At 39.4% G+C, this 10397-nt stretch overlaps 1 pseudogene; it reads right to left on the bottom strand.

Moving 5' to 3' along the window:
• Nucleotides 1-9646: 9646 nt before the first annotated feature.
• LOC124103030 (small nucleolar RNA SNORA72) lies at nt 9647-9760 on the bottom strand (annotated as a pseudogene).
• Between the last annotated feature and the right edge of the window lie 637 nt (nt 9761-10397).

Below are 10397 nucleotides of genomic sequence, written 5' to 3'. Positions count from 1 at the left end.
AACTATGGGCTAACCCAGAGCAAGTCATATAAACTTTTTAAGCCTTCCTTTCTTTACTTATCAACTATTGATATTATTAATGTCTATTCTCATCTGTTTTTAAGATCTTGCTGTGAAGATCAAATAAATTCTTGTTTGAGAATTCCAAGGGCTACATAAACAAAGCCACTGTACTTCTAGACTAAAAGGGCTGCGTTCCTTATGATTTAGAAATTATTTCTTTCTTTGATGCTCTCAGAAGAAGAAAGAACATGCAAATCCCAGGCTGTATTGTCTGTGGCCTTCAACCCTCAACTTGTTCATTCCACCTGTTAAGGTTGGCAGTCATAGAAGCAGTAACTTACTCCCTAAATACACCTTCTTGATTCCAGTATCTTTCCTTTGGTGGAAGAAAACCAACCCGAACACTACTAGTACTTTATCCTTAAGTGTCAGGCAGACGAGGACCTGAGGAGGCCAGAGAAGGAATGCCTTATAGGGCTTTGCTAGAGGGAGTCAGCCAAAGTTCAGCTAGTCTCCAGAGCTGTTGGTTAAGAATGGTTCTCAGAAGAGGGAGGCCTTGATCCTCGGATTAGTACCTAGTGTTTGAGCAATGTGGATTTAGTCAGGAGGGGATCAGGAGAAATAGAATCTAAGGTCATGTGCTAGAGAAATGTAACGAAAGGACAAGAGGAGGCCTTGGTGGAACTTTCTCAAAACTTCAGATTCATGTTCTCTTTTCCTCACTGTTCCATCCTCAGTTTATCTTCTGATCAACATTTTGGATGTTGTCATGTACCAAAAACCTCTTAATAACTGATGGTAGAAAATTGTAGAAATGCGTTCTGAGGTACTGCATTTTCTATATTGTCAGGTCAGAATTTGGATAAATAAGCCTGAGAATATTTAAATTTAATGAGATTTGCCAATTTTTAAGTGCTTTACACAAAAAGCATATTTCACCTTGTGGAAAATTATCTTGGAGTATTTTTTACAGTGGTCAAGCTCATGGAGGGCAGGTTTCACAGCACATCATTGTTGACATCCTTGGAAGACTCATCCCACTCTGGCTCTTACACACCAGTATACCAGGCATCTTGTCTGAATCTGCTTTGGAGTATGGCTAGGGATTATCACAGCGAGGGTGTGAGCCCTGTTTGTTTGCCTAGGATGGACATTACTGGTTTTCACCTATTGTCACAGCATCTTTATTAGTTGTGCCCACATGCATACACACAAGGGTTAGATGACAAATTATGTGGTGTGGTGTAGATATGAGGTGTGATTCAAGATCCCACTCATTGAAGTACCTGCTGCCCCAGCTGCTAGGAATGATGTGAGCAGTGGCCTTCAGTTCCTTGCTCCTTCAGGAATTACCTTTGCTGCAGAGGCCTGCCTCACTCAAAGCCACACCTTGTTTCAAAGGAGACTGACATACAATGACTTTCAGGGACAGTAAAGTCTTGGCTATTTCAGCCCATCTAAAAGTCCTAGAGTTCTGATGTATGCATGCCCTATGGCTCCTCTAAGAGCCTATGTTGTCCCTTGCTTCCCCCCCTCTTCTCATTCCTGCTTCCCCCTTTCACAGATGTTTTTTACTCAGGGCTCTCCTTAAGAAACATCCTGCACACTAAACTCCTGTTTAGCATCTGTTTTCTAGGAAGCCCAACCCACAATAGTCAGTATGGAAGGAGGTTTTTGACAGTGGGCCAATTTGTAGCATCAAAAGAAATCAAGGGTGGATGATCGAGTAGCTGAGAGCAATTTCTCCAATGAAAAGTCATGATCCTATTTCCAGTTTCTAAATCTGAGTCAGCTTTCTTACTGAGAACACTCTACTGATGAAGAGGCTGGGTTTCCTGGAGGAAGGACCCTGTATCTGTGGATACGGTTCTTCTCTGAAGGTACTGATGGACATTTACTAGAGTAACTGAATTGGAGAAAAAGGAATATGTGCACATCTCCAAAACTGTTGGACATAGAATCCAGATGGACATTGATACCCAGAAATCCAGATCATCATCACAACACCCCTATTTGACTAGAAGAATATGGAAACCAGGTTATACATTACAATCTTAGCCAAACTCCAAGTCACAGTGGGTCCATTAAGTTCAGGAAACTATCGGTGGTCATTTCTTTTGTCTATACAACCAAGATTAAATTGGTTGTTAGCCAGATCTTCACACTGAGTCCTTGGCCTGTGGGGTATGAGTTGACAGTGGGAAGGGCCCAGGGGAGCACTCTAAAGCAACAGGAAACAAAGATATTCCCTGTCAAGTGTCTCCTGGGGCTAATTTGGATGTTGATGCCAAGGGTATCAATACCCCCAAATCCAGCACAATATCACAATAAGAGGTCAAGTGTTTCCTCCTCCATTTTGTCTTCTTTTGCAAAATTCAACTAAAGGGAACTGGGAGAATATTGTATGGGCTGAGCAGGTCAAGGTAGCCTGGGATGTCTGCATTCAGAAATGACTGATGTGCTCTTCCAGATATCTGCTCGCTGCTTAGAAACAACTATTTCTTTAACAAAGCTATTTTTCATTAGAGTAAAACATCCCATTCAGCCTATTGGCCTCTCTCTTTTAATAGATGTTCCTAAGGTAATCAATGACTTTTAACAGCCAGGCTCAGTTATCAATGTAGAAGAGTAAGTTTATTGATTTGACACATACTTTTCTTCACTGGGCACCAATTACTGCAATCTAAATTGTGCCACATTAGGCTGGAAACACCGTGTAATCTTGCTAGTTACTTAATGCATTCCGGTGACTGACTTCAAGAAGCTTTACAACCACACTGTTGATTTGTGAGTTAACAATACTTTAGATTCCACTGAGAGCTAAGAAGCAATCTGCTTATAAAAGGTTAATAGGATAAGACATTCAATCTATCTCATTTTTGTGAGGCTAGATGAATAGAAATCCTACAAGGGTATGTAAATCTTACACATATTTGGTGTCCTATTGAAAACTAGTCTTTTTTCTAAAATAGAAAAATCACTGCATTTTGATACTTGTAACTTCATTTAAAATGCAGACTATTTGATTTCATAAGCATTCCTAAATTTAGAAATCATTAAAATTATTAAAAAGACATGTCTCCATTTCTGATTAAAAACGGGAAAAAAAATCAAGACTCAGAATGTCATTAATAACATTAGCTTGGGAATTCACCTAGCTGCTTAATGAAAAAAAAAATACCAACAACAATAAAAAAAAAATGCAGTGAAGTTTCCAGACAGCCAGAGCAGCCTCAGGCTGGGCAGAGGTTATACGACGTCCATGTAATAACATGTTCATATGTCCCAGAATTTAGCCCGTGGAGACACTTGACATTCCTTTATTCTGCTGTTTGTACAATAGAATTCAATATGATTGCTACAATTAAGACTTGCACTCGATTTCGTCTGAACCTTTCTCCTTACTCCATTCACTCTTTTTTTCAATCACATATTGAACAGAGTTACTGCATTCCTACGACGTGCCAGACCACAAACCAGGACTCAGTGACACAGCCCTGAATAACACAATGATCAGAATGAAAGAACTCCCCCCACACTCAGGGCTGTCACTCATAGTTCTTTATAAAGAAGAAAATCACTTGATTGCTGCTTCAGGGAAATGACCAAGGATTTCAAGTATACCTTGATTATCAGTAAGAATGGCTATTTGGAGCCAAATTTTAATCTTGACTTATATTAAAGTGCAATGGGTTTTTCTTATTTGTCCAAATTTTGAAATATTAAAATTTCCAGTTTCCACGTGGAAACTAAGCAGCACTGTATAGTTTAGGACGCCAGGTAAAACCATATTTTCTCAGGAGAAAAGCAAGCTTGGGACACTGGGTCTTCTGGACAGATTAATGAACTTGTGACTTTATAAGAATGTCAGAAATATTTATTGCAAATGATTGATCCCATACTATGGAATAAGCACTATGAACATTTTACTATTATTAATGTAGGTATAAGGCTAATGTACCCTAAATATATAAAATTTCTGTTCTAATTATTTTTTTCATATTGGAGATTGAACACAGGGCAATTTACCTGTGAGATACACCAGATTTTCTTTCTGTCTGTCTTTCTTTCTTTTTTTTTTTTTTTTTTTGAGATAGGGTCTTACTAAGTTGCTGAAGCTGGCCTTGAACTTGCAATCCGCCCACCTCAGCATCCCGAGTTGCTGAGATTAGAGGCATGTGCCACTGTATCTGGCCCAGTTTCTTTTTATTAAGAATCTGATAAAAGCATTTTTTGCTGAAGTGATTGATGGACTAGTTTCTGTTTTGTTCTAGTCTGGATTCTACTTCCAGTTCTAGTGATGAAATACAGTTCATATTTCATCTCCTACTATGTCTATTGGGACAGGTCCCTTCTTTCTATTCTTATTTATTTCTATTTGTAGAAAATTCTTAGTTTTTGCTTCTTCACATGTTCAAAGTGCACTGTAAGGATTTTGTTCATGGATTTCCAAGGGGATCTGCAAAGAGCTGGCTCTCCACTCTTACTGTAATCTGAAAAGATACCTATGGATCTGCTGGCCTCTAAAACTTTCTCTATTCTGAGTCCTGATTCCATGTCCTCTGTTAATATAACACTGTTCTGTGTTTTATGACTCTGGGATTATTTTTCACAATAGTTCTTTTAGTGATTAGCTTTATGAAATGTACATGAATCAACAGGTTTTCTGCTTTTTCTTCTGGAAAATACTTATCTCATAGTACAGAAGTTGAACCATAGAGAAGCATAAGGAAGTTTGTGTGAGTCTGTGTGGGTTAAACTCTTGTAAGAATGACAACAAAAGAAATGTAAGCATATGCAATAGCTCACATTCAATGGAAGTTCATTACCTGGAACAAAAAGGTGGAAACAATTGTTCCCATTAGTGGTGGCTTTTCTCTGGTGGTTGTTGCCTATCAGGCAAGAAGAGAAGCAGAGCCAGCCATCATCTTCCAAAGGAAGATACTGGTCTGAATAAGGAGCATAAGCTTGGCCACCAGGACTAAGGACCTGTGGCTTTTCTTAGCTTCAAGGTCAGCATGAGCCTCAAGACCTATTATGGCCTCCTGTGAGCTGGGAGGAGCTCCTGAAAAGTGATAAGATACTAGAGTTTCTGATAACCTTAGTAGGTGAGGTTCACAGTTTAAAATTGTTTTTTTTTTCTTCAGAAAAACTTACCTTGAGTTTTATAGAGCCACATCACTATATTTACATGAAAAATAGTATATTACATTGTTGTAACACAAATGTACCAAATTCAGGCTAAGCTTCTGCCAGCTTTCTTTTTGTCTCAGATGACAGGTTAGTCTTTCTAGAAGGACAGTGGTTTGGTATCTGTATGTTCTTGGATGTATTCAAGTGGTTCTTGCCTATTGCCCTTTCCCCCTGGTACCTGCAGTCACTGCCTTCACTATGAGCTTCTTCTATGATGGGTGGCCCTGCACTGTCTTTGTCCTTCCCATTCCCTGTTCTCTTGGGTCCTGACAAAAGTTCCTTCCCATCTATCTAAAGATACCCCGTTTAGTGGGTGAGAAAATTGTGGTTCAGAGATATGAAATGACTTTCTCAGCATCATCAATCTAAGAAAAGCCAAGCTGGAATTCAAACTATTTTATTCCAAATGCCACCTGCTTCGCTGCATCACCACTTGCAGGAACCCTTTGCATTTCCCATTAGTTATTACCCTTTCCAAGTTGTCTTCTGGATATCCACTAATAAGTAGTTTAATTTTTAAATTGATTGCCTATTCTCTTCTCCTTCTCTACCTATTGAACTGTGCATGGTGGGTGTTGGGTGGACGGTGAGAAAATTAAAAGTAATTTTGAACCTTTGGGTCATGTCATGAAATAACACAGATTGCAAAAAATATGTTGGATATTTATGGAGAAACTTTGTTTTTTGTATGAAGTTCTATAAAGAGAAGGGAAGTCCCTGGCAGAGGAGATTACTAGGTTAATGCTGATAGAAAAAACACAGGATTGAGTACAGCTGAATTTTAATAGGACTTTAAGAAGTTCATCAGCAGGATGATGGTGTTCTCTAGCTTGCTCAGGAATGACCCAGATTATGCTGCTGTCCCTGCTTAAATATAAATGGTGTCTCTTTCTCAAAATATTTTGGGTTGCTCTATAGTCTGAATGTTCATATCCTTTCCAAACTCTTACGTCAACATCCTAAACCCGGAGGTCATATTAGGAGGTGGGGACTTTGGGGGCATGATTAGATTAGTATGTTTATAAAAAGACCTTAGGGAGTTAGCCAGCCCCTTTAACCACGTGAGTTTACAGAGAGAGATGGCTGTCTATGAGGAAACCCTCACCAGGCACAGAATACACTAACATCATGAACTTGGACTTTTCAGCCTCCAGAACTATGAGAAATAAATCATAGTGCGTGTTTATAAGTTACCCAGTTTATGGCATTTGTTATAGGGACCTGAAAGGACTAAGCTAGTTTTATCAGCATTCTTTCCATGAACAATCTGTCTCTGGATAAACAAAGATCATCATTCTTTAGGGTCTGGCACCCAAGTGTGGCATGTAAAGTTTGCATTTCATTGAAAATCAAAGCCTTGTTGCAGACACTAGGAGGAATCTGCAGAGTTGTCAGCTGCTTGCACCTCCAATTGAGCTTGGGGAAACAGATCAGTTCAAAATCACTAGCCTCTCAGCAAAAGCTGCAGGATGATCAATTCCAAATACCACATATCTCAGTGAGCAGACGTTATCTACACATTTGTTTCTTCACATCCTCTTCTCCACATGTTCCTGTCTCCTCACTCAAATAGCTATTAACAATAACTCCAAGAAGCAGTAGGAACTAATGACAAGTTTCATCCCCTCAGTTTAATAATGCAGTCCTAATTCTCATGTATTCATTATCCCCCGGCACCAAACCATTTCCATTTGCACACCAAAGCAATCCTCCATATCTTTAGTGTTAATGTCAGCTTGATCTGCACTGATCACTTTCATTAAGAATATGCATTTGCAGAGTAATGTGATCCAAAAACAGATGCTTCCCAAATAAACTACTCATTGTATTGACAAAAAGACACCAACTAGAAGGTCAAAAGCCCTGTAGTTTTCCCATTTACTAAAGGGAAAAATAGATAAGGAATGACTAGTTCATTAATTTTGTTGTTCACTCAACAAACACACTGGCTATGATTCAAGCACTGTGATAATTGGTAGGATTCAAGATGATAATAAAACATGGAACAGATTCCTAAGGAGGTAACGGCCCAATGAGGACCAGTGTCAGAACTCTATCTGGAAAGGTGGGGATTCAGGGTGTGTGTCCTGATTTGGGTCCCAGAAGACCTGGCCTGTTATGATAGAAGGATTAGCAGTGGCTTGCTGACTACAGACTGTAGAAGATCTGGATCTAAGACAAAGAAAATAGAGTTAAGAGCTAAAGTGGACAGTACAACTGAAGCAGTTACTATGAGGGGCTTGTATGAGTTTGCTAGAGCTGCTGTAACAAAGTGCCACATGCTGCATGGCTTAAGTAATGGAATTTATTGTCTCACAGTTCTGGAGACTGAATGTCTGAAATCAAGGTGTGAGCCAGGTTAGTTCCTATAAGGGATATGGGGAGGAATCTGCCCCATGCCTCTCCCCCAGCTTCTGGTGGTTTTCTGGCAATCATTGGGGCTCCTTGTCTTATAGAAGCATTACTCTGATTTCTGCCTTCATCTTCACATGGCATTCTCCCTGTAAGCCTGTGTCTGTGTCCAAATTTCTTCTTTTTATAAAGACTTCGTTCATACTATATTAGGGCCCCATCCCATGATTTCATGTTTATTTAACTAAACATACCTGAATGGCCCTATTTCAAAATAATCACACATTCTGAGCTATTGAGGGTTATAATTTGGATATATAAATTTTTAAGGGACAGAGTTCAATTAACAAGAAAGCTGAACAAAGAGGCAAAAATAAAATTGCCAATTGTTAGAGTCTGTAAACAAGTCAGGATGACGCCTGGCATTTTGCCAGGGAAATGTTAGAGACTATAAACAAGTCAGGATGGCGCCTAGCATTTTGCCAGGGGGAGTGGTTTGTGAGGTGGCGCCAGCGAGCCATTAAGTGTGGAGATTCCTTATTGGTTGACTGCTGTATCTAGTTTATGTTAATGAAGATAAGCCGTGTGTAATATATATATATATATATATATATATATATATATATATATATATATATATATATATATATATATATATATATTCCTGTCCTACAATAAACGGCTCCCATTCCTGCTGTATCAATGTACACAAGTTGCTCGTCACCCCCCCACCCCCCCCACCCCGGTTATTTTGCTGCAGCCGGACTGCGGCAGCCAATAGGGCAGAGATGTAGATGCCAAGCTGATTCAGAAGACAGACAGAACCTGGACAGAGTCTCCAAGGCACTGGCTTATAGAAATATAGAGTGTTTGTTCTATAACTGGATCTAAAACCTGAATGTGCAAAGAGAGCTGCTAAGGTAAGGAGTCCATTCTAGGACATAGAGAGACATGTGGCTGGGTGTCAGAGCAGAAGACATGGTGGGTGAGTAGTTGGTTTTCTGAGATGCCTGAATTCAATTATGGTGTGATTATGAGGTGTCCCCTGAAAGTTCAAGTGTGAGACAATTGCAGGGATGTTTAGGCCAAATGATTAGATTATGAGAGCTATAACCTAATCAGTGGATTAGTCCTTTTGATGGATTAAAAATTTGAATAAATTAATGGGTGGTAACTGTAGACAGGGTATAGCTGGAGGAAGTGGGTCACTGGGTGTGTTCCCTTGGGGATTATATTATCCTTGGATCCTTGCATTCAAGCTCTCTTTGCTTCTATCTGTCATGAGCTGAGCTGCTTTTCTCTACTGCACCCTTGTGCCATGATGTTCTGCCTCACCTTAGGCTCAAAGCAGGCTATTTGGCTGGCCATGGACTGAAGCTCTGAAATCAAGAGGCAAAATTAACTTTGTCTCCTCTGAGTGGTTCTTGTTGGGTATGTTGGTCACAGTTATGCAAAACTGACTGACACTGGATTATATCCAGGGTCTGTTTATCCAATTTCTCTTTTCATCTGAAACCCCAAGAGTCTAACAATGCAAAAGTATAGTTACTTTCTCTTATACAGCCATTCACAAGATACCAAATTTTAGGAACTACACTTCTGTTCATAGGACACAGAGTTACTTCAGTTTGGAAAAAATCTTGTTTTCACTTGTAAGTGTGAGGAGGAGGATACATGATGCCCATACATTTATTACCTCTGATGTGAAAGAGGCTCCTTTAGTTTTCTTTGTCTTTTTAATCTCATTCAAGTTTCATATAATAAATACTCTTTTTTGCTCAGACTTTCCTCGTGTTTTTTTCTTTTTCGAGTATTGTAGGGATGCTCTTTCTCCTAATATATTCTGGTAATATATGTCACACGTCTTTTATTGTTTTAAAAAATAAAACTGTAATTTTACAATACATTTAATGGCAACTTGTAGTCACAAAACTCCCCAATTTTGGTTATACATTCTTTAGACAAATCTCCAACTCAGCACTGATTATTTGCAAGTTATTCTACTAGCTGTACTGTCATTTTTAAGGTTGATCAAAGATAACCTAGAAACATAGCCATTATATGATCACACAAAACGATCATATAATAAATCAATCTGGTTTATCACAAGCATTTATAAAATCAGACCTGGAGAAAGAACTAGGTCTGGGCACACATGCATAGTCTTTCTATAGTGAAAATTCAGCCTGTCCTGATTATGACAGTGCCACCTGTCTTTCTAATCTGACTGTCAGGTTATGGCTGAAGCTGGTGCCTGTCATCCCAGCTTTGTTGCTCTCACCCAGCAGAGGTCAGGGGGCTGAGTGGGGTTCCAGGATCAGCAGCATCGGCTCCACCATCTGGGCACTTGTTGGGTGACAAATTTTCCACTCCTCCCACTTACATTGCCACCAGACCTACAAAATCAGAAACTGGAGGGGTGGGGTTCATGTATCTGTGTTTTAATAGCCTTCCAGGTGATTCTGATCAGGAGGTCAGTTTTATTTGTTATCTCATCTAATGCAATGGCTTCCCAACCAGTGGCCCCTTATATGTGCTTGTCTGTTCTCAGAAAAGCCAGAATGATCTCCCAAAATGTCAATCAGATCATTTCATCCCCTTACTTAAAACTTTTAAAGCAAAGACTTTCTACCTACTGCACTTGCAAGAACAGGCAAATACCCATGAGGCAGCTTTTGTTTGCCCTTGTATTCAGAGCACCTGCCACGTAAGAGACATTTACTGTGTACTGAGTATATTATTTAATAGGTAAAGTTTTCCTTATCTATCTTATTTCCTCTTCATAATTTTGTTGAACTCAAACCTGTCTCTTCTTAGATTTTATCTGTTTATATTATGAAGAGCCCTGT

Source organism: Marmota monax, unplaced genomic scaffold (assembly GCF_021218885.2).
Source record: "Marmota monax isolate L192 unplaced genomic scaffold, Marmota_monax_Labrador192_F-V1.1 WCK01_AAM20220418_F8-fsc00059, whole genome shotgun sequence".
In the NCBI taxonomy this organism is placed as follows: domain Eukaryota; kingdom Metazoa; phylum Chordata; class Mammalia; order Rodentia; family Sciuridae; genus Marmota; species Marmota monax.
This window is presented reverse-complemented; position numbering and strand designations above follow the sequence as displayed.